At 31.0% G+C, this 20,842-nt stretch overlaps 1 protein-coding gene across 3 annotated transcripts in view; it reads left to right on the top strand.

Moving 5' to 3' along the window:
- Positions 1-20,842, top strand: part of LOC114337618 (uncharacterized) — a 178,744-nt gene that overhangs the window by 47,881 nt on the left and 110,021 nt on the right. The window contains exon 1 of one of the 3 annotated variants that reach the window (XM_028288112.2): positions 14,087-14,106. The exons of the other annotated variants lie outside the window; for them this stretch is intronic. The gene's annotated coding sequence lies outside the window, so the exon portion shown is untranslated. Of the gene's footprint in view, positions 1-14,086; positions 14,107-20,842 lie in introns of those variants that run through there. 3 annotated transcript variants of the gene reach the window in all.

The following is a 20,842-nucleotide window of genomic DNA, read 5'->3' as shown; positions in this document are numbered from 1 at the left end:
GTAATAAAATTTCTTAATGATTAGGTATGCTGTCTCTTTTAGATTATAAAAATTAAGAAAACTACATATTATTATTTCTGCTTCAATGTTTTCATTGGTTGTATTTTCCCTCTTGTTTTAGCTAAAGAATGTTTATTGTGTGACTTAATAATACAGATAAATAATTATTATTTCATTAACAAAAAGAAAAAATAAACAAAGATGTGTAGTTTAAGTAATGCCATGTTTGAACTAAATATGATTGATTTATTAGTATTAATAGTTCTTATGTGGGGCCGTGTATTTGTTTGGTTTTGTATTTCCTAAATTTGTCAAAATAAATATCTAAGTATATCTTTATAAAAAAATTTTTATTAAAGTAAGTTTACTCTTTCTACATAACGATTTTGTTTTAGTGAATTGCTGATATACAAAGTGCTATTAACAAAAGAAGGAAAATTTGAGGAAGTTGGATTTGCCTCTCCATCCTTTTATTGTTGTGTAGAAGCCAGTGGTTTAAGAGTGGAGAAAATATTTTTATGTAATAATAACGTTTCATATATTGTTTTATTAATAAATAATGATTTTACCTTAACACAATGATTTATTTCGCCGTATGTAATATCACTTTATTTTCAAGAAATATTAACTTAACTTTAAATATACGTTTATCTCTGCGAAATATATTTCTTAACATTAAACACATTAATTATTAATAGTAAAATAATAATATTCCTTACTAAGAAATATTATTGCTCAGAAAGAAAAGTTTTCTAATGTGTAGAAAATATATTTTTATGACTAATAAAATTAATTAACATTAAGTGTAATTTCTTTCTGATAAATGGGTTTGACGTTTGCCAGAAAGTGATAGTTAAATCATGTTTAAGATATATTTCTTTGGCTATAGTAGAATTTATTTGAAATATTCTAGAAAATTATATCTTACATACAAAGATATATTTCTTAGGCAATATGCCAAGTCGATCTTTCTTAAATATTAATAAAGTTTCTTTATGTCAAGAATTTTTTTCTCTCGGTGTATAAGTTAGTTATAAGTATTCCCGCTTTATTCCGAAATAATAGTTTGGCAACGGCGCAATCTTCTACACAATTGCATAAAACAACGATATATTAGGTGAAATATGTCAATTTTGACTTTTCTCTACAGCTGACAAGCCAAATTCCGTCATTTTTCGTACTTTGTATTTTCTGCTATATTTTAATAAATCGTTATTTCGTATGTTGTATGTTTAGTTTGACTATTTCATAAAATGGCTTCAAATAAAAGAGAACGTTGCATTAAATGGGATAATAAAGAAAAAGTAAACAAATTGATTTATTTTACTTATAAATGCAATGTAAATATGTTAATTTCAGCATATTGTGAAGAATATTGTGAGAGATTTTCTACATATTATAGAAAATAAAGACCTTATTTTTCTTGTAGATTGGAGGATATGCCTCCGCTTGTTCACAATAAGTGAATCACCTACTAGTTTTTCTAAAAACCTTACATCATCTTTAGGAAACCGGATTTTTATTCTGCATTCTTTGAAAAGGAATTTATGATTTCTTTGAAAGTTTTCCTTTTTCGTGTATTTTACATCATGTTAATTAAATTATCAACTTCCTCGTTAGCCGCAATACCTCTTAAACACATTTTTTTATTATATGTCTACTCAAAAGACAAATCAAAAAATAATAAATTTTTGTCTGTGATGACTTTGACATTCATAAAATAGGTTATACCAGACTTAAACAAGGATGTGGGTCGGTATAAACTTGGACATAAATTCTTATACCAAGTATAACCTATACCGAAGTTATTCCATGTTTATTAGTAGTGATTTTGCCTATACTTCATTTATTCTCAGTATAACTTTTATACTTGGTTTATTAGTAACAGTGTAAAGTGGGGTGAGTTTAAATGGCTCGAATAAGGGGATATTTTCTCGTGAATAGAGGTTTTAAACAGCTATACCTCGCTAAATATTCACTGTATAGAAAGTCCATGCACATGGAGACTTTAGTTATTAAAAAAGCAACAATTTCGTACTCTACCCTTTTTTTCGCATCTCCAGTATTTTCGGAGATATTTTGAAGAAAATGGTAAAAATAAGAAATTGCAAAAAACCAATTTATCTTTAAACTCAAATTTTTCTAAAATTATGCCTTTTAAATGAGTCAAACTTTTTCTGTGTATTGATAATACATATATAAAAAGAATTACAGAAGGGTGAAGATCAATTTTTATTAGGAGGTAGTTAAGGGGTTGTTTTCACTGATTTTTTCGTAGAAAAAAAAGTGGGTACTGACCTTATTTTGATCATAAGTCGCGCAATTTTTATGCTAGAAACTTTTTCCAAATTATGCATTTGGTGAAAAAAGCTAACTTTTAACATGCCGTTTCTCGGTTTCTATTGGTCGTAGAAAAATTATAAAAAAGTATTTTGTCTGTATTTTTAAAAGATACAATTTCTATATGTACAGTTTTTTTTGATTAAATGCATATTTTTAGAGTTATTCTCTCAAAAAAACCTTCTAAAAAATTCCATTTTGTCGTCGATAAACTGTTACTTTTAACCGCGAATAACCGCTGTTAGTTTTACGAAGAAAACGTAAAGAATATTTTTTTCTTAGAATTACCTTTTCCATCGATTTCCTTGATTAAAATGTAATGAAAAATTCCCGCCCCCCGAGATGGGGTGGCAACCACTCCCAAGGTTTCAGCGTAGGTACAGCGGCATGATATAGAGAATGATCCTTGGGCTATTCCCTACCTTATGTGATTTCAAGTAAATCCATCCTGGACGAAAAAATTGCCAGCTAAAATGCTTAAATTTCTGGCCTATATGTATTTTCTGTAATAAATAGTACATAGACTTAAATATGAAAAAATGGGGTTATAGTGTGACTAAAATGATTACTTATACATCTACATAATGGTATTCATTACCAGGAAAATGGACTTCTTCTTGTTAAGGTGCCTTCTCCATTACTGAACGTTGGCTATAACTAAAGCAAATTGCTCTCTATCTTGAGCGGTTCTTAGTATCGAATGTGTGTCCATGCCTGTCCAGTCTCTTACGTTCTTCAGCCAGGAGCATTTTCTTCTTCCTGGACCCCTTTTTCCTTCCATTTTCCCTTCCATTACGAGTCGTAAAAAGTTGTATCTTTCTCGTCTGTAAATCTGTCCTAGATAGCTCGTTTATCTGTTTTTTACAATATTTAGGAGTTCAATCTTAGTCACCATTCTTCTCAGCACCTCGTTGTTGGTCACGTGATCTGTCCAAGAGTTCTTCAGCATTCTTCGAAAAACCCACATCTCAAAGGATTCTATACGCCTCATACTTGTAATTATGCGAGTCTATGTTTCCACTCCGTATAGCAATATGGAATAAATGAATGTTTTTACAAATTAGTATCGTGTATCCAACGTTGTTATTAGGAATTTTTTCATTCTTTGAAAAGCGGACCTAGCATACTCTATACTCTATACGAGCACGTATTTCGACCTCGTGGTCAAGATCGTTTGTTATCCAGCAACCAAGATACTGGAATCTTTGTACAGGTTCTATCTGTTTGTTATAGATACGAATACTAATGTCAGCATTTGAGGCACGTGTAAAAGCCATTACTTTGGTTTTATTTGTGTTTATATGCAGCCCCAACTTATCTCCCTCTCTATTTATAGTCATTACATTCAAAAGTCGTTGCAAATCCTCAGTACTGTCCGCAAAAGTAACGGTGTCTTACGTATTCTCCGTTGATTTTTATTCCTTTTTCAATATTTTCGAGGGCACTTTGAAAGATCTTTTCGGAATATATATTAAATAATAGTGGAGAAAGTATACAGCCCTGACGAACTCCTATTTTTATTGACATTCCTGCTACTAGACGATTCTCTATTTTGACTGACGAAATTTGATTCCAATATATGTAGGTTTTTAATAAGGGCCACATTGTTATGGTATATACTCTATACCATGTTGCGTTAGGGTTTTTATGACATCTGTGTGTTTTATTCGATCAAACGCTTTTTTGAAATCGATAAAACAGAGAAGCACGTATTTTCGCTAATCTCGGTATTTTTGTAGTAATATCTGGGAAAAGGAAAAGAGACACGTAACTATTACTCAACCTCACGGCTTCAGCAATCATATTGATTAATCAGTCAATAAAGGAAACAAACAGTTTATCTCAAATTTATGTACAATTTTGGATGTCCCTTTTTCTTACAGTGATTTTATAAACGCTCTTTATTTATTCTATAAAATGTTACTGACCTTTCACGAGTTTGTGTTCTAATTACCTATTACCATATTCATCAAATTGCACATTTACTTTTCAACATTATTTTTGATATACGATTTATCTATGAGTGCATTAAGTTTATGTAACACTAATTACCTACTCAAGATTACTTAAATATTAAATATCAGTATAACATATTAATGACACCATTTTTAATAAGTATACAGAGAGAGTCTGTAATTTGGAATAAATTCAATATCTCAAATATTAATTGTTTTTTTGAAAAATGCTCAGACCCGTCGATTAGTATTTCAAATTGTCCTTTTTGACATACAATAATACAGGGTGTCCCAATTTAGAGATATGACGTCATCGTTGATTTTCTTAAATGACAACACTGTCATTTTGATAGCTATTTTGATAGGGTGTGTAAAGTTATACAAAACTGCAAAATATCAAATTTTTATTCTCTACCATTTACAAGATAATAGAAAATAACAAAGTTATGTCTGTAATTTGGAATAAATTCAATAATTAAAATACTACATAATTGTTTTTTTGAAAAATGCTCAGACCCGTCGATTAGTATTTCAAATTGTCATTTTTGACATACAATAATAATGTATACAGTGTGTCCCAATTTAGAGATATGACCTCATCGTTGATTTTTTTAAATGGCAACACTGTCATTTTTGGTGTCATAGGGTGTGTAAAAGTATACACAACTGCAAAATTTAAAATTTTTATTCCCTACCATTTACAAAATAATAAAAAATAAAAAAGTTATGAAAAACAAGTAATCAAATAATAATTAAATTTAATTATTTCAATTAAGCAAATGCTCATAACGTTGCCCATTGACAATTAGACAATAATTGAGGGCAACATTATGAGTATTTGCTTAATTGAAATAATTAAATTCAATTACTATTTGATTACTTGTTTTTCATAACTTTGTTATTTTTTATTATCTTGTAAATGGTAGAGAATAAAAATATGATATTTTGCAGTTGTGTATAACTTTACACACCCTATCAAAATAGCTATCAAAATGACAGTGTTGCCATTTAAGAAAATCAACGATGACATCAACTCTCTAAATTGGGACACCCTGTACACATTATTATTGTATGTCAAAAAGGACAATTTGAAATACTAATCGACGGGTCTGAGCGTTTTTCAAAAAAACATTGAGTATTTGAGATATTGAATTTATTCCAAATTACAGACTCTCTCTGTATATAAGTAGGTATATTTTTATATACAATATAAATATAAGTAATATTTTATATAAGTGTATTTAATTCAGGAGAATAATAGCGCAGAGTTTGGTTGTCAATATCAAAAAAGGGAGTCACTAAAAAGAAGATACCAACATTTAGTGAAATGTAAATCTGGCTTAATCAATATAACATCTAAAATTGAAAAAGAAACAGAAGGTAATGTGAATCACATCAGTTATGACTGCAGGGATATCGAAGGAGTCCTAGAAGGAATCGAAGGATATCGTAGGAATTTATCGAAGGAGTCCTAGAAACAAAGGAATCAGTTATTTCAACGAGTAAAAATCTGGTTTTACAGTTTGGTGCCCATAGGTTGCTTTATGAATATGAAAGATACATTTATTAAAAAACGTTTTCCAGCAACAACGAAAAAGATACTTTTTAATATAAAATAGTTGTCGATAGCAAAACTTGAAAACAAACATTTATTAAAGGTATCTATTACAACAAAACATGTTCTAATTCATTATTCTTTTCTTCACCGAGGAGCGTCCAACTGTATTAGTGTATTGACCGTGAAAGCCGTCAGTTGACTTAGCCTCAGGTCAATGATTGACCTAGATTTGTGAGACCACCAGGTCACGCCATGCGACACTACCTGGTATTCCAAGTATCAGAATCGGACTAGGTCACTAAAATATTACTGTCTTTTACCAAAACATAAAGTTGTATTTGGTTAACTTAATAAAGCAATTATCAATGGTACTGAGGATGTTTCCAGTGATTTTGTATCCTGCTTTCTAAAAGTAGGTACTACTAAACCTACTTAATGGGAATAAAATATAAGATTTATTGTACTTATTTGCAGATGATTTTATACATTGCCTAAATGAAATCTCTTCTATACTTCAATAAAAATGATACTTTATGCATCTCCACTGAAGCAGTTGTTATAGTAATATGTATTGAAATTATACATACGCTAAATAAAAGGTAATAATAAGAGTCTCCCGTTTTATAACGCGAATGCGGCTTTGGGATTATAGCAAGGTAGTCTGCTATATCTAAGGCCTACTGTTTACAAGGAAGGTAACAAGGCCAGTGCTACGCATCAACCAGTCCAACCGTCTATTATCACCCCTGGTTTTACCGAAGGTACTCATATTATGGTAGGGGAGCAAAGTATGCTAAATGTGCAGTCACTCGAGCGCTTTGGGGACCTATTGGGTTGTGAAGAGTAGGTCCTAAAACCAAAAAAAGTTAAGTAAAGTTTTCCATTTTAGTGGGCGCTTGCCATTTTTTAATTTAATTTTCCACTTCCAACAATCGTTTTTTCCGATTATAACGCCATCTATCCATAATTCGAAAAAATGTTTCGAATAAAAGTTACTTATTTTTACGTAAGGAATCCAAATCTGCAATAAAAAATGAGGGTTCCCATTTAAGATTTTAAAGTAACCCCCACCCCACCTCCGTGGGGGGTCGTGTTTGGTGCCATTCGATAGATTTTTCAAAAATATTGAATAAGTGTATTTTGCAGTTTTTCGATCTGATGTTCATTTCGCGAAATATCGTGGGATTCGTATTTAAAATATTAAATTTACCCCCCACCCCTCTCCGTGAGAAGACGTGTTTGGTATCATTCGATATATTTTTAAAAAATATTGAGCATACATTTTTTAGTTTTTCGATCTGTCAATCATTTCGCGAAATATTCGCTTTTTTCTTGTGAAACTTTGGGACTCGCCCATTTCCTTACGCCCGGCTCAAATCGTCAGATTTTTGAAATTTACACTCTTTTGCATGTACTTAACTTACCTTATCTTAATCTGACAATTTCGAGTTTTTTTAAGGATAGATTTTTTTTTTCGGGCCCCCCTTAACGAACTCCCCTGTGTTAAGAGCCAATATATGGTAGAGGTGCATCTACAGGGTACCAGGTTTCTCCCCATATGATAATCTGACGCGCTCGAGTAACTGCAAAAATCCCCGCTTGGGCTCCCCTACGGTCGAACTGCACCGATCTGTTTAATGGATAAAAATTATTAGATATGTAATTTAGCATGTTAACAATTACAAAAAACAAGCGGTGCCTGATATAATCCTGTTCTGACTATAATTAATTAATAATTAAAAAATTACTTTTTTTTATAAATTTGACTGACGTGTTTAACAAAAAAATTAACACTATCGGTAAGTGCAAAGCCTATAGGATATGTAAACATAGGGGTGCCTATTTTTATCCTGTCAAAACGATTGGGTTGCCAGGTGTAAACAGGTGTCTTGTTGATAGGTATTTGAACCTACTTGTTTAATCTATCAACCAAACATAACAATAAGCACTGTTTAAATTGCAAATACGATGATATAGGGTTGCCCGTAAAAAGCGTGTTCTAAATGAGGGTTGCCTAATTTTTAAAATTTTACGGCGTCTACTTATGGATAATTGAAATATGTAAAACTTTGTTATTACTAATTTTACGAAAAAAAGTTATTCTTTATAAAAAGTTCTGAATGATGTACGTCCTCTGATTTAACCGTCAGATGTCAAATTTTGTCAATCTTATATGAGTTATGTCAAAAAATGTTAATTTCGGTCAAAAGTGACTTCGGCCATTATTTTTCACAAATCGAAAATTGTTATTATGAAAAGGTATTAATAATCAAAAGATATGTTTTAGTGCGCAATAGGGATGTTCACTAATTTTTATATATATATATATATATATATATATATATATATATATATATATATATATATATATATATATATATATATATATATATATAATCAAATTCCCTTCTACCTATTGGTGTCGGGATTACAATAATAACTTAGATATTGTGTACAAATTTACGCCACTGTCTTCTATTTTGTGCCAATACTTTTGCTTCTTTCCAGGATTTGCCTTTCTTTTGTAGAACTTTTCCAATAGCTTGGTCCCATGTTTCTCTTGGTCTTCCTCTCTTCCTCTTGATATTTACTTTCGCTTCCCAAATCATTTTTACCGGTCTTCTATCGTCTAGTCTTTGTAAATGTCCCCACCAGCTGATTTGTCTTTTTTCTATGAATTCTAAGATTGATTCCACCTCCAGATCCTCCCTTATCTGCTCATTTCTTACCCTGTCAAGTCTTGTAACTCCTCTCGCTCTTCTTAGGTACTTCATTTCCGTCGCTTGTACTCTGCTCTTCTGCCTCTCTGTTAATGTCCACGATTCACAACCTACACTAATTTTTTAAATATAGTTAAATTCAATAGATTACAAGGTATATAAAAACGTAACAATAATAAAACTGTTTAAAAATGTATATTTTTTAAGATAAATGAGTTCATAATGTTGATTTTCTTGGAGGCTAGAAAAACGGTACCCTGCAGCGAGGCAACGGTCTGTGACGTCAGCAGTCGTAACGTCTTTGATCGACGACTAGTTTTGTATACTTATTTACTCAGTGTATTTGAATGTGCGCAGTTTTTTTCGTATTTAATTATTAAAAATAAAGCCAAATAAGTGGTGTTTTGTTCCTGGGTGTGTAAATACATAAAAAAACAGTTCTGACAAGATTTTTATTACCGTTTCAGCCAATTTAAAACAGAAAAAGAAATGGTTTGTTGCAGCTAGAACTTAAAATAACTAACTTAAAGAACTAACTTAATAAAATAAACATTATAGAAGTTTTCTAGAGACTTTCGGCCCTTGGTAATAATGTAATTGTTCTTTCTGCATTTACATGTTTCAAAAATACTTATTAGTTTTCTCAGGATTTGAAAAAAAAATTAATGATTTTAAATAGCATTGGACCAAGATTTTGCACCTACCCCTTAAAGAGTAAATGAAAAAGTTTCGGGACCTCAAATTTGTATTCCTTAAACTGGGATATTCCTAAAAACGGGATTCTAATAATACATACAGTAAAAGTAAACCTTGAAATAACTACATGTGGATGTAGGTATGACTTTATATTATATTAAAATCATTAATAATTTAGTGAAAAGATTGGTTGAAATGAAAATGTATAATACCCAAGTTCAAAAATATTTTTTACCTTGGAACAGTTGTCAACTCGAAATACGAAACAACCGAAATGAGATCTAGAGTTGAAAAGGACAGAGCAACATTTAACAACATGCATGAGAAATATTTTCACCCATTGCGACATAATATCTCTCCCACTAAAAATGCGGCTGCTAAAATGTTATTATTTCCGGTCTTGCTATATGGCGCAGAGGCCTGGACAATAATGGAAACATTAATGAAAAAGCTAGAGGCATTCGAGATGTGGGTGTACCCACGTATCCTCAAAATATCCTGGGCGACCCACACCAACGTACAGGTATTGCGTCGAATGGGAAAACAAAAAGAAATCTCTTTTACAATTAAGAAACGAAATCTTAAATATTTCGGTCATATCATGAGGCATGATAAATATCGTATACTCCAACTGATAACGCAAGGTAAAATAGAGAGCAAACGCGGACCCCGAAGAAAAGACACTCATGACTTAAAAACTTACGCCAATGATTTGGACAAAAATCGATCGAGTTATTCAGAAACGCCTCAAATGAAATTAAAATTGCCATGATGATAGCCAACGTCCACAACGGACAAGGCACATGAAGAAGAATAAAAATATTTTTAATACACCTACCCAAGGTAAAGTAATAACCAGCCAATGTATGTATACAATATGCATGCGTACAATGCATGCATACAACTTTCTCTATTTTTTTAGTATTAAGCAGTATTAAGTATTTATTTTTTTAGCTTAAAGAAGACATGGAAAATTATATGGAATATACACTCAGTAAAGCTGTGGTAGATTTATTTTTTTACAAGATGGCAATAAATCATACACCATTGTTAAATCTACACTACAGTCGGTAGTTTATACGAATCGGCTTTCTGAAAACCTTCTTCCATTTTATTTGTTTATTTTTGTAAAACCCAAAATATGTCCTTACAAACAGTCTGTCCACTTTAAACTAAACAAATTCACTATAAAACTCCACTTTAACCCTGATAAAACAAGAAGAGAACAAAATAAAATGACCTGAAACGTCAATCAGGTAAACAGTAACACTATGAGAATGGCGCGCGCTTGGGGTATGCAACTAGTGACGTCAGGCCAATAGAGAAGCGTTCTTGAAATTTAAAATAACGCTAGATTTCTAATCAAGATTTTTTATAGAAAGGCTTTTTCAATTTTGTTGAAATTTTGGACAATTATTCCTAGGGTGTTTCTTAATCGTTTTACATGTTTGAAATGACTTTTTAATTTTTTGTGAACATCCCTATTACATCATTATAATTGGAAAAAAAATTGCAAATTTTTCTGAGATTAGATTCCAAACCTCATTTTTATTTCTTACAAGTAGGATAACTCTTTTATTACCAATTTTGCGAAAAAAAGCAATTGTTTATAAAGAGCATTGAATTGTCTAAACCCTAAGGTGCAGCCATCATCAATTTTATAAATTTTATACGAGGTATGTCAAAAAATATGAATTTCGCTCCGGAGAAAAGTTATTCAGCATTAAAAATATGTTACAATATAGAATTATTATATCCTTATAATTGGAATATTCTGAAATATAAAGGTATAAAAAACTCTTGAGCGAAATTCATTGGCAAAATTGGCAAAACAGAAAATCACTGGCAAAAACTTCGCATAATATGGTCGTGCATTGGGTATAAATATTTTAGATACATCCCATATGCACGCCAATGGGGAATATAAAATTCTTAATTGTATGTTAAAAAAGCTCAATAACTACCTCTTAAAACCTACCAAATTCCAGTTGCATATCTTAACCGGTTTTAGAGCAACAAATAAACCGTCAGTTTGTAAGAAAAAATTCAACATCCCGTATCTCGAAAATGAAGCATTTGTGGATATATGTTTATAAAGCAAACGGTCATTATTTTTTCATGCAGAATCAACACAGAGTGTTCCGAACTTTAAGAAAAAAACACAGTATGATTGTTACACCCGGTATAAAATGACATTTACCTGTCTAGCAACAATATTAACACATCTTAATTAAGCTATAATATACTAAAAAAATCACTCAAATCGGAAAACAGGTTTAGGAAATTCGAGGCATCAAACGTGTATAATTCATCTAGTGACCTAAATTTTTTGCCCGCCAGTGTATCTTTTTTTTTTCTGTAACATTTTATATTGTTCGTCCGCTATAACTTTTCAAATATTTAACAAACAACGCGCGATTGTTTTAATAATAGCAACTTATTCCAAGAGATCTTGCTATTTTCTTATTACTTTTGTAACTTGACTGAGATGAATCACCCGTGATGCTTGTCCAAGATGCTATTAGCTACAATCCTGTGTCTTCGTTTACCGCACGATATACTACTCTCTGACCTCTTTATCGCACGTTCCCAGTCGCATTAAAATTTTTAAAATTCAGCACCTATCATTCTGGGCGGACTTTTTACGAGCATCCCTATATTATCGTATTTACAATATTAAAGAGCACTTATATTATATTTACATTTGGTTGATTGATTAAACAAATAGGTGAAAATAGCTACGAACAATAGGTATACTTGCTTACACCTAGCAGTGTAAACTAAAGCATATTTTTTATACTTATGGTTTCTTCTCCTTCAGGTGCCATCTCCGCTACGGAGGTTGGCAATTATCATAGCTATTTTAATTTTTGAGGCAGTAGCTCTAAATAGTTGTTTTGAGCTGCATTCAAACCATTCTCTCAGGTTCTTCAACCATGAAATTCGTCTTCCTCTGATGCGTCTTCTGCCATCTATCTTTCCTTGCATTATGAGTCGCGGGATGCCATACTTTTTGTATGGCATCACATGTCCGAGATACTGTAGCTTTCTTTCTTTAATTGTAAGTTCAACTTCCTTCTCTTTACCTACTCTTTTCAGTACTTCATTGTTCGTAACTCTATCCCAGGAAACCCTCACAATTCTTCTATAGGTCCACATTTCAAAGGCGCTAAGTCGTCTCATTTTCTCCACATTTAACGTCGATGGTCCATAACTTATGGTTTAGAATAATACAATTCTTGTACTGAATAAAATATTATTAGTAATTATTTTTTATTTTTAATTTGAAATTTTCGACAACTCACATTGTTCATTTTTATTTACATCCCTGAAAAAGATAAAAGTTTCAAGTAACTATGTGTTGCTTTATGGTTGCAATTTATAACGACATTTAAATGCTGCATTTGTAATGAATAATATATAATATATTTAAATATTTAATGTTTACATTTAAATTAAACTAATATAAATAAATTTTCAAATTATTGGATATTTCTTAGTACTTGTAATTATATATACATAGATTGCGAGTTTTTGGCAGTGATTTTCCTTTTTTGCCAATTTTGCCAATTTTGCCGATTTTGCCAATGAGTTTCGCTTAAGAGTTTTTTTTTATACCTTTATATGTCACAATATTTCAATTATAAGGATAGACTTCTATATTGCGACATATTTTTAATGCTGAATAAATTTTTTCCGGAGCAAAATTCATAATTTTTTGATATACCTCATATAAGGTTTATAAAATTAATGATGACTGCACCTCATATTTTAGACAATTCAAAGCTCTTTATGAACAATTGCTTTTTTTCGAAAAATTGATAATAAAAGAGTTATCCTACTTGTAAGAAATAAAAATGAAGTTAAAATCTAATTTCAGAAAAATTTGCAATTTTTTTCCAATTATAATGATGTAATTGCGCACTAAAACATATTTTTTGAATAATAATACCTTTTCATAATAACAATTTTCGATTTGTAAAAAAATAAAGGCCGAAGTCACTCTTGACCGAAATTAACATTTTTTGACATAACTCGTATAAGATTGACAAAATTTGACATCTGACGGTTAAATCAGAGGACGCACATCATTTAGAACTTTTTATAAAGAATAACTTTTTTTCGTAAAATTAGTAATAACAAAGTTTTACATATTATGTTCAATTATCCATAAGTAAACGCCGTGAAATTTTAAAAATTAGGCAACCCTCATTTAGAACAGGCTTTTTACGGGCAACCCTATATCATCGTATTTGCAATTAAACAGTGCTTATTTTTATGTTTGGTTGATAGATTAAACAAGTAGGTGCAAATACCTATCAACAAGACACCTGTTTACACCTGGCAACCCAATCGTTTTGACAGGATAAAAATAGGCAGACCTATTTTTACATATCCTATAGGCTTTGCACTTACCGATAGTGTTATTTTTTTTGTTAAACACGTCAGTTAAATTTATAAAAAAAAGTAATTTTTTAATTATTAATTAATTATAGTCAGAACAGGATTATATCAGGCACCCCTTGTGTTTTATAATGTGTAACATACTAATTTACATATAAAATAATTTTTTTCCATTAAACAGATCGGTGCAGTTAGACCTTATATCGTATCCTCTACTATCATTTTTATTCAGGCTGAGTCGACCTGGGGCCTATAGACATTTTAAAAATGTCTAGATGTTCTTGCCGGCGGCGCTGGGTTTCGAACCCTGGCCTACCTGCGTGGAAGTAAGACATATTACCGCCTGAGCTATCCAGGCCCAGGATGCCTAAAGTTCAAAAAGAAGATAATTAACGTGGCAGCCAAGTTACTATTTGTTGAATGGGTTGCAATCGTAAGGATTATTTTCATTGAATTACCTTGTGATATACCTACTTTATTTTTCTTGATTCTTCATTTAGACGTGATGTCAAAAATTCAGCGGAAACGAAAACAATGCATTCGATTGTAACATGGTCATTGCCTATAGCCAGTAATTGCTTAGGCTTAGAGAACTCTTCAATAAAATGATTGTTTAACAATCATGATTGTTTAACAATCGGTGGCGGTTTATACTTATGTAGATGGAGCGCATGCCGTATCGACTGGAGCAGTTGCAGGGAGCACGGAGCACCAACATAGTAAATACGTGCCTTAATCAGTGTTGCCAATCGCATTTCTCTAGATTATCCGATGACGCTTGAAAAATATCCGATTTGTCAGGAAAAGGTACGCTAGGTCAAAAATTATTCTGTTATTAAAATCAATGTTGCCAATGTTATTCTTTTAGTCCCCTTAACAACCATCAAATAACAAAATCCGTTGTTCGTACGCCAATCAGTTGATTGTAATCAATTATCATTATGATAATTAACATAATTGATTGATTAATTAATTATTAATTATCAATTAACGTAACAAGTACTAACATAATTGATTAATTAATCAATTAATCTCATAATTGTAATCAATTATGCTTTCAGCAAACCAATCAAAGTTGACATTGACAGTAAAGAAATATTTGATAATGATCAGTTGATTCCTTTTCTGATTAGCGTTCGAACAACCGGCCCTTTAATCTACTGGATTCTCTATTTCACAGTTTAAAAATTTTCGTTTATAGATGAAAATCTCGTATCCTAGCTGATTATTACCTAATTCATGTATGTAAATACTATTTACTTACTATTATTATATTATTCGTATTTTGTATTATCGTAAGTGTTAAATTCTAAATAAATAAATAAATCTAAATATTTCATTATTTGGATCGTTATAGAAATTTATTATAATTATTTAAGTAAAAAAACACTTTTAAATATTATTTTATTAAAACGTAATAACTAGATACCTAAAGCTAGATACTGGAAAAATAAATAATAAATAAATCAATACAAAATAAACTACAGCCACATTAATAGCATAGGCGCAAAATTTCTGGTCAATGCTTTTAAAATGCATTATTTTTTTCGAGTCCTGAGAAAGCTAATAAGTATTATTTAAATATTTAAACGCAGAATGAAAGATTACATTATTACCGAGGGCCGAAAGTCCCTGAAGACTTATATCATTTTTATTTTAATATATTACAGGGGTAAAAGGAAAAGAGAATATTGAGTGTGATTTTTAATTTCAAATATCTCATTCAAAAGAAACATTTTGTTTATTCTAAGGGACCTTCAGCCCTCGGTAATAATGTAATCTTTCATTCAGCGTTCAAATTTTTTAAAAATATTTATCAGTTTTCTCAGGATTCGAAAAAAATTAATACGTTTAAAGATTATTGGTCCGAAATTTTGCGCCTACGCTCTTTTAACAATTAAAGATTTATTACAACTAAAACAATAGAAATGTATTTGACAGCCTTGTAGTTATTAAGGTATCAAAGTTATTATCCACAATACCCGTGGTGCGTTCAACGTTAATGCCCGACTAAATAATTTTTATAGGCAAAAAATTTGAAGGATTTTTGAGTTAATTAGTAGATATCTAGATATTACTAGTTTCAAATAAGTAGATTTTTCTACAACCACTATTCCAAATGCATTTTTCTGCACAATTTTATGTTAACAAACTTAATATTTTCTCACAGAATATGAATAACTGATAGTAGTGTGCAGAAAAGTGACGTTTCTGTGCCGGAAAGTTCTTTTCTGCATAGTACCTTACCCACCTTAACGTTTTTTATTATCCATTTATCCATTATAAAAAAGTATTTTCACAAACCAAAACTTATTTCAACAGACGAGACGTTTACTTAAGCACTGCACTACATAAAATGAAAATAAAACTAAATCGTGTGTGAATTAGCTTTCATAAGTTTAAAGACTAAAAACTAAAAACTCATAAATAACATCGGACGGCAGACGGTTTTTGAAATTTGAATTGGATTAGTATGGGCCATTCCACGAACATACGCCTGTTTTGGATTACTTCGACAACGAATATTTTACTGTGCAACATAAGAAGTACCTAAGTAAATGGCGCTAATAATTATTCCAATAAACAATAATGTAATTTGCAATTTACTTTCGTTCTTCTTATTTTGCACAGTAAAAGATTCGTTGTCGAAGTAATCCAAAACAGGCGTATGTTCGTGGAATAGGGTATATGGCTTAAGTGGATGCATTTGTGCATTGCAATTCTAAACAAAAGAATCGGTACATAACCCTTTTGTCAAAAGATGAAAAGTATGGGATGTCACTAACATTCATCCAGTATAGGCTATTTATAAAAATTTGGGTGGAACCAAACAAAATTAATGTGTTGTTGGTGTTGGGAATATATGGATGAGAAAGTTTTAGTCGATGATAGATACACTGAAAAATATCCGCAAATATCCGATTTATTTAAAGGTACGAAGAAGATACGACAACTCTCAAAAAGGTACGCAAATCGGATAATTATCCGCCGATTGGCAACACTGGCCTTAATACATGTCTTCGACCAAAAGCAAAGCATGATTTTGTATCTTCTAATTCAACTTTGGATTGAGATTCCTTGAACTGGCACGAATTCGATGTAAAAAGTCATCTGATAATATGTTATCCCTGTACTGGACATTCTTTTTATTGTACGGCTAGTACCATTATAATATAATGATATTATCATGAATATAGTAATTATACTGTATTTAACAGACATTAAAAATAACTTTAAGATAAAGTTTAATTTTTTCTTTGTTTTAAAAATTTGTGTAAAAAGTAAAAAAATAACATGAATGATGCAACAAAGTGCTCTCGACTGTATCATAAAATTGAGATATTAAGAATTTCAAAAGATAAATCAGTACAATATATAATATGATTCTATTCAGCTGAGAATAATTGCTTGAAGGAAGATAAACGAGGTAATTAAATTGCCACTGAAAAAATGGCCACAGGAAATCGAGGATAAGAATGTGATATTTTAAATTGAATAACATTTGCCGTTGACGACCAAAATGAATAAAGACAAGAAAAACTTATACAGTATGGAGCGATTTCGTAACTTTTATCTGTACACGTATTAAATGTATGTAGGATTTATTTTTTTTTTGTTTTTTAGATAGGACTTTTGTGGCTAGGTGAGAATTTATTGTATAGGTATAGTCGTATAGTGGGTATTGTAGTCATCAACTGGCGTTTGACTGAAACTCTTGAAGATTTTTGTTTAAGCTTTCGAGTTTATTGAACTCTTTATTAAAAACTTCTACAACAAATTAATAACAACATTATAGCCTAAAGTTGTTAACTAATTAATGTTATTATTGTAAGGATAAGCCTCTGTAGTAACATTAACATGTTGACGGACAGTGCGTCAAATGTATAAACAAGTGTTCTGACATTATATGTACTTTGCAAAGTAGAATAGGGAAAAATGCAACGTCTGTAGACGTTATGTCACATTATATCAACGGAAATTAGACGTCTATAGACGTTCTATCCCTCAACGTGTTAATAACAGCTTTAGGCTATAATGTAGTCATTAATTTGTTGTAGAAGTTTTTGACAAAGAGTTAAATAAACTGGAAAGCTTGAATAAACCTTTAAAAGTTTCACTCAACGGCTAGTCGATGACTACAATGCCCACTACAATATAGACTATTATATTTCTATGTTGTCACTTCTGGGCAGGAATTTAAGCGGGTAATTTATATCATCACTTCTGATCCGTTTCGAGGGGGATTATTCCGCCTTTTCTTTGTTTTCTAGTTCTGCGTTAGTTGTGCTCTTTTAGAGGTTGTTGTGTAATATTGCCCGATTAGTGATTAAGGTCCATTCGTTTCTATATTTTTTTGTTCTATAGTTTGGTAGGTATGTTCATTCGGTTGATAACGTCTCTGACCTGATCTTACCATCTGCATTTGGTCTCCCTCTAGGTCTTGAATTTGTAGAATTCCACTTACTTTATATACATCTTATCCATACATCTGATTATTGTTCTCGTTGTTAGCCAATGGCCTAAACTTTCCGGCATGGATTATTTGATCTAAGAATTCTTCTGGGCAGCTTTCTTTCTCTATTATTTTTCACTTCTTTTCGTCTCTTTCAGCCAGGCACATTGTTTTTGCGACGTAGGTTATGGCAGTTCTGACGGGTTGCTGTTATATTATATATATTTTCATTTTGGTGTTGATATATGTCTGCCTTTTTGTACTTGTTGATATTTCCAATATGCTCTATTGCCCGATTTTACTCTTTAGGTTATCTCTGAGTTACTGTCGTTTGTGCAGTCCATATTGTTATGCCTAGATATTTAAATCGCTCCACTTTCTGAAATATGCATTGTTTAATCTTTATATTTTTTGGTTACAATTTTTTCTTGAGATTAGAGTGTCGTCTATTTTCTTCATGTATTTTTAGTCCTCTAAGTTTCGCTTCTCCTATCAGAGTCATCAAGGTATTCTAAGCGTTTTTGTCTCTTCCGGCTAGTATCATGTCGTCAACGTATCCTATAATTTGTGTAGAGCTTTTTATTATCATCTTGTTGATTCCAGTGTTTTAATCGCTCCATCCAGTGCTACGTTAAAAAGTTTTGTAGACCTTGTCGGACTCCTACTCTATACGCTATGAGCTCGTAGGTAGAAGGGATAATTAAAAATTCGCGAGCGCCAGTAGTGACAAGTCTGTAAGCTTTTACTGGAAATTTTACATAAATGTCAAAGTGATTAATTTAAAACATTGAAATTAAAAACATTAATAGGAAATAATATTAGTTGGTCAAAGCTGTGGTGTATATTTTTACCTTAATATACTTACGTTTTAAATAATGAATTTAAGTTTTTTTAATATTTCGTAATATTTAATTATAGATTAATCTAAGCGCCATCTACACGATAATTGTGAAAGTATCCGAAGTAAGAAATTAATATTTTATTAATACAACGTTAAAATGATTAGCAAAATCTTTAAAAAATCGATTACAATTTTATTACTTTTTTGCTTTGTACATATTAAGCGATAACAATTAAATAATAAATTTAAAAATTACCGGTGAAAGTTGCATTAGTAATCCGCTAGGAGCGACACCAGCGAAGCTCAGAGCGTATACTGATAATCTCTGTATTTCCCTCATCTGTTATAGCTTCTGTTAGAGAGTTATTCATTGTCATTTTCGCTAATCTAATTAGTTTTACTGGTGTATTTATATTTTGCAGTTCGAGTAATAGTATATTTATTCAGGCAATTCACTTCGCAATTCTAAAGGCCTTTAGACCTCTAAAGTAACAAACCTGACTTGGTGTCTATGTATGCTTCCACCCCGGGAGTGAATGCCACCTTTCTCGGGGGTGTAAATTTAAAATAAATTTCAAAACGACACCGGAAATCGATAGAGAATTGAATTTTATGAAAAAAATGTAGAATAAAATTTTTTCTTGACTTAATAATTTCTGAGTTATTCGCGATTGAAGATTCCAAAAAACAACACGTATTTCAATAGTTCTTCGCGAATAACTCGAAAATTACGCATTTTCAGGAAAAAATCATCCTTATTAAAATTGTAGCTTATAAAATAACAAAGAAACTAGTCAGTTTTAATCAAATTTTTTAAATAAAATTAAGCAACTTATGAGTAATTGAAAACGAATTTTTTGTTTTTTGTAAATTTATGCAAAGATTTGAGCTCAAATAACTGAAAATGTTAATTTTTCATAGAAAATGTTAATAAGCATTTTTCAAGTACTTTTTTAGAAATTCAAAATAAGCTTCGATAAAAGCCTCTAGCATGAAAATTTAGCAAGTAGCAAGTTATAACGAAAATTAGTCAAATACCTCGAATTTATAAAAGAAAAAATGACGGTAAAATGTATGCCATGTGCGGCAAAATTAATATTAATCGTAGACCATTTAAAATTAACTTTATTTATGATCCAACAACACATTCCAAAAGTTTAAATTATTTAGAACAATTGCATTTTGAAAAAACTTGTTTTAAGTAAATTTTTTTTTCGATTTTTCAAAAAATACGTTATTTTTTCAAAATATCTCAAAAAATATTGGATTTATGAAAAAAGTGTTGTGACCAAAAATTTAGCTTTTTTTTACTGAATATTTTGCTTTATTGTAACTCACGTAGCTCATAAATTAAGAGAGATATGAGCGTTTAAAGTATTGATTTCAATGCAAAGGGAGCGTCTTTTTGCCATTTAACATTAAAATTCTCTGAAAAAAAGAGTCTACAAAGATTGCAACTCTCATGATCTTATAGCTTATGAAATTCTCTACAAAATCTACAAATCTACAATCGGGCAACAAAACTCTCAATTTTGCTGATTGGGGATGAGCAAAATTGAATGGCACCTTGGTACCAAACAAAATGACGGATTTTCCTGCACCAGAAGAACTACTTAAAATAATATTTTGCAATTGTAAAAAAGGATCAACTTGTGGGTGTCGCAAACTTGGATTTTATTTAGGGTTACCATACGTCCGGATTTCGTCCGAACAGTCCGGATTTGAATGACATGTCCGGATTGGCGTCCGGATATGAGAAATGTCCGGATTTTTTCTTTACTAAAAAAATGGAAAATACTAGGCCCAACGGCGGGAAATTTCATTCTGCGCAGCACTTTAGGTCTAAAGTATGTTAAAACATAGGTGTACTATATG

The sequence above is a fragment of the Diabrotica virgifera genome, chromosome 7, assembly GCF_917563875.1.
Source record: "Diabrotica virgifera virgifera chromosome 7, PGI_DIABVI_V3a".
NCBI classification, from domain to species: Eukaryota; Metazoa; Arthropoda; class Insecta; order Coleoptera; family Chrysomelidae; genus Diabrotica; species Diabrotica virgifera.
Note: the sequence above shows the minus strand (reverse complement) of the source record. Positions and strands in the feature narration are given on the sequence as shown.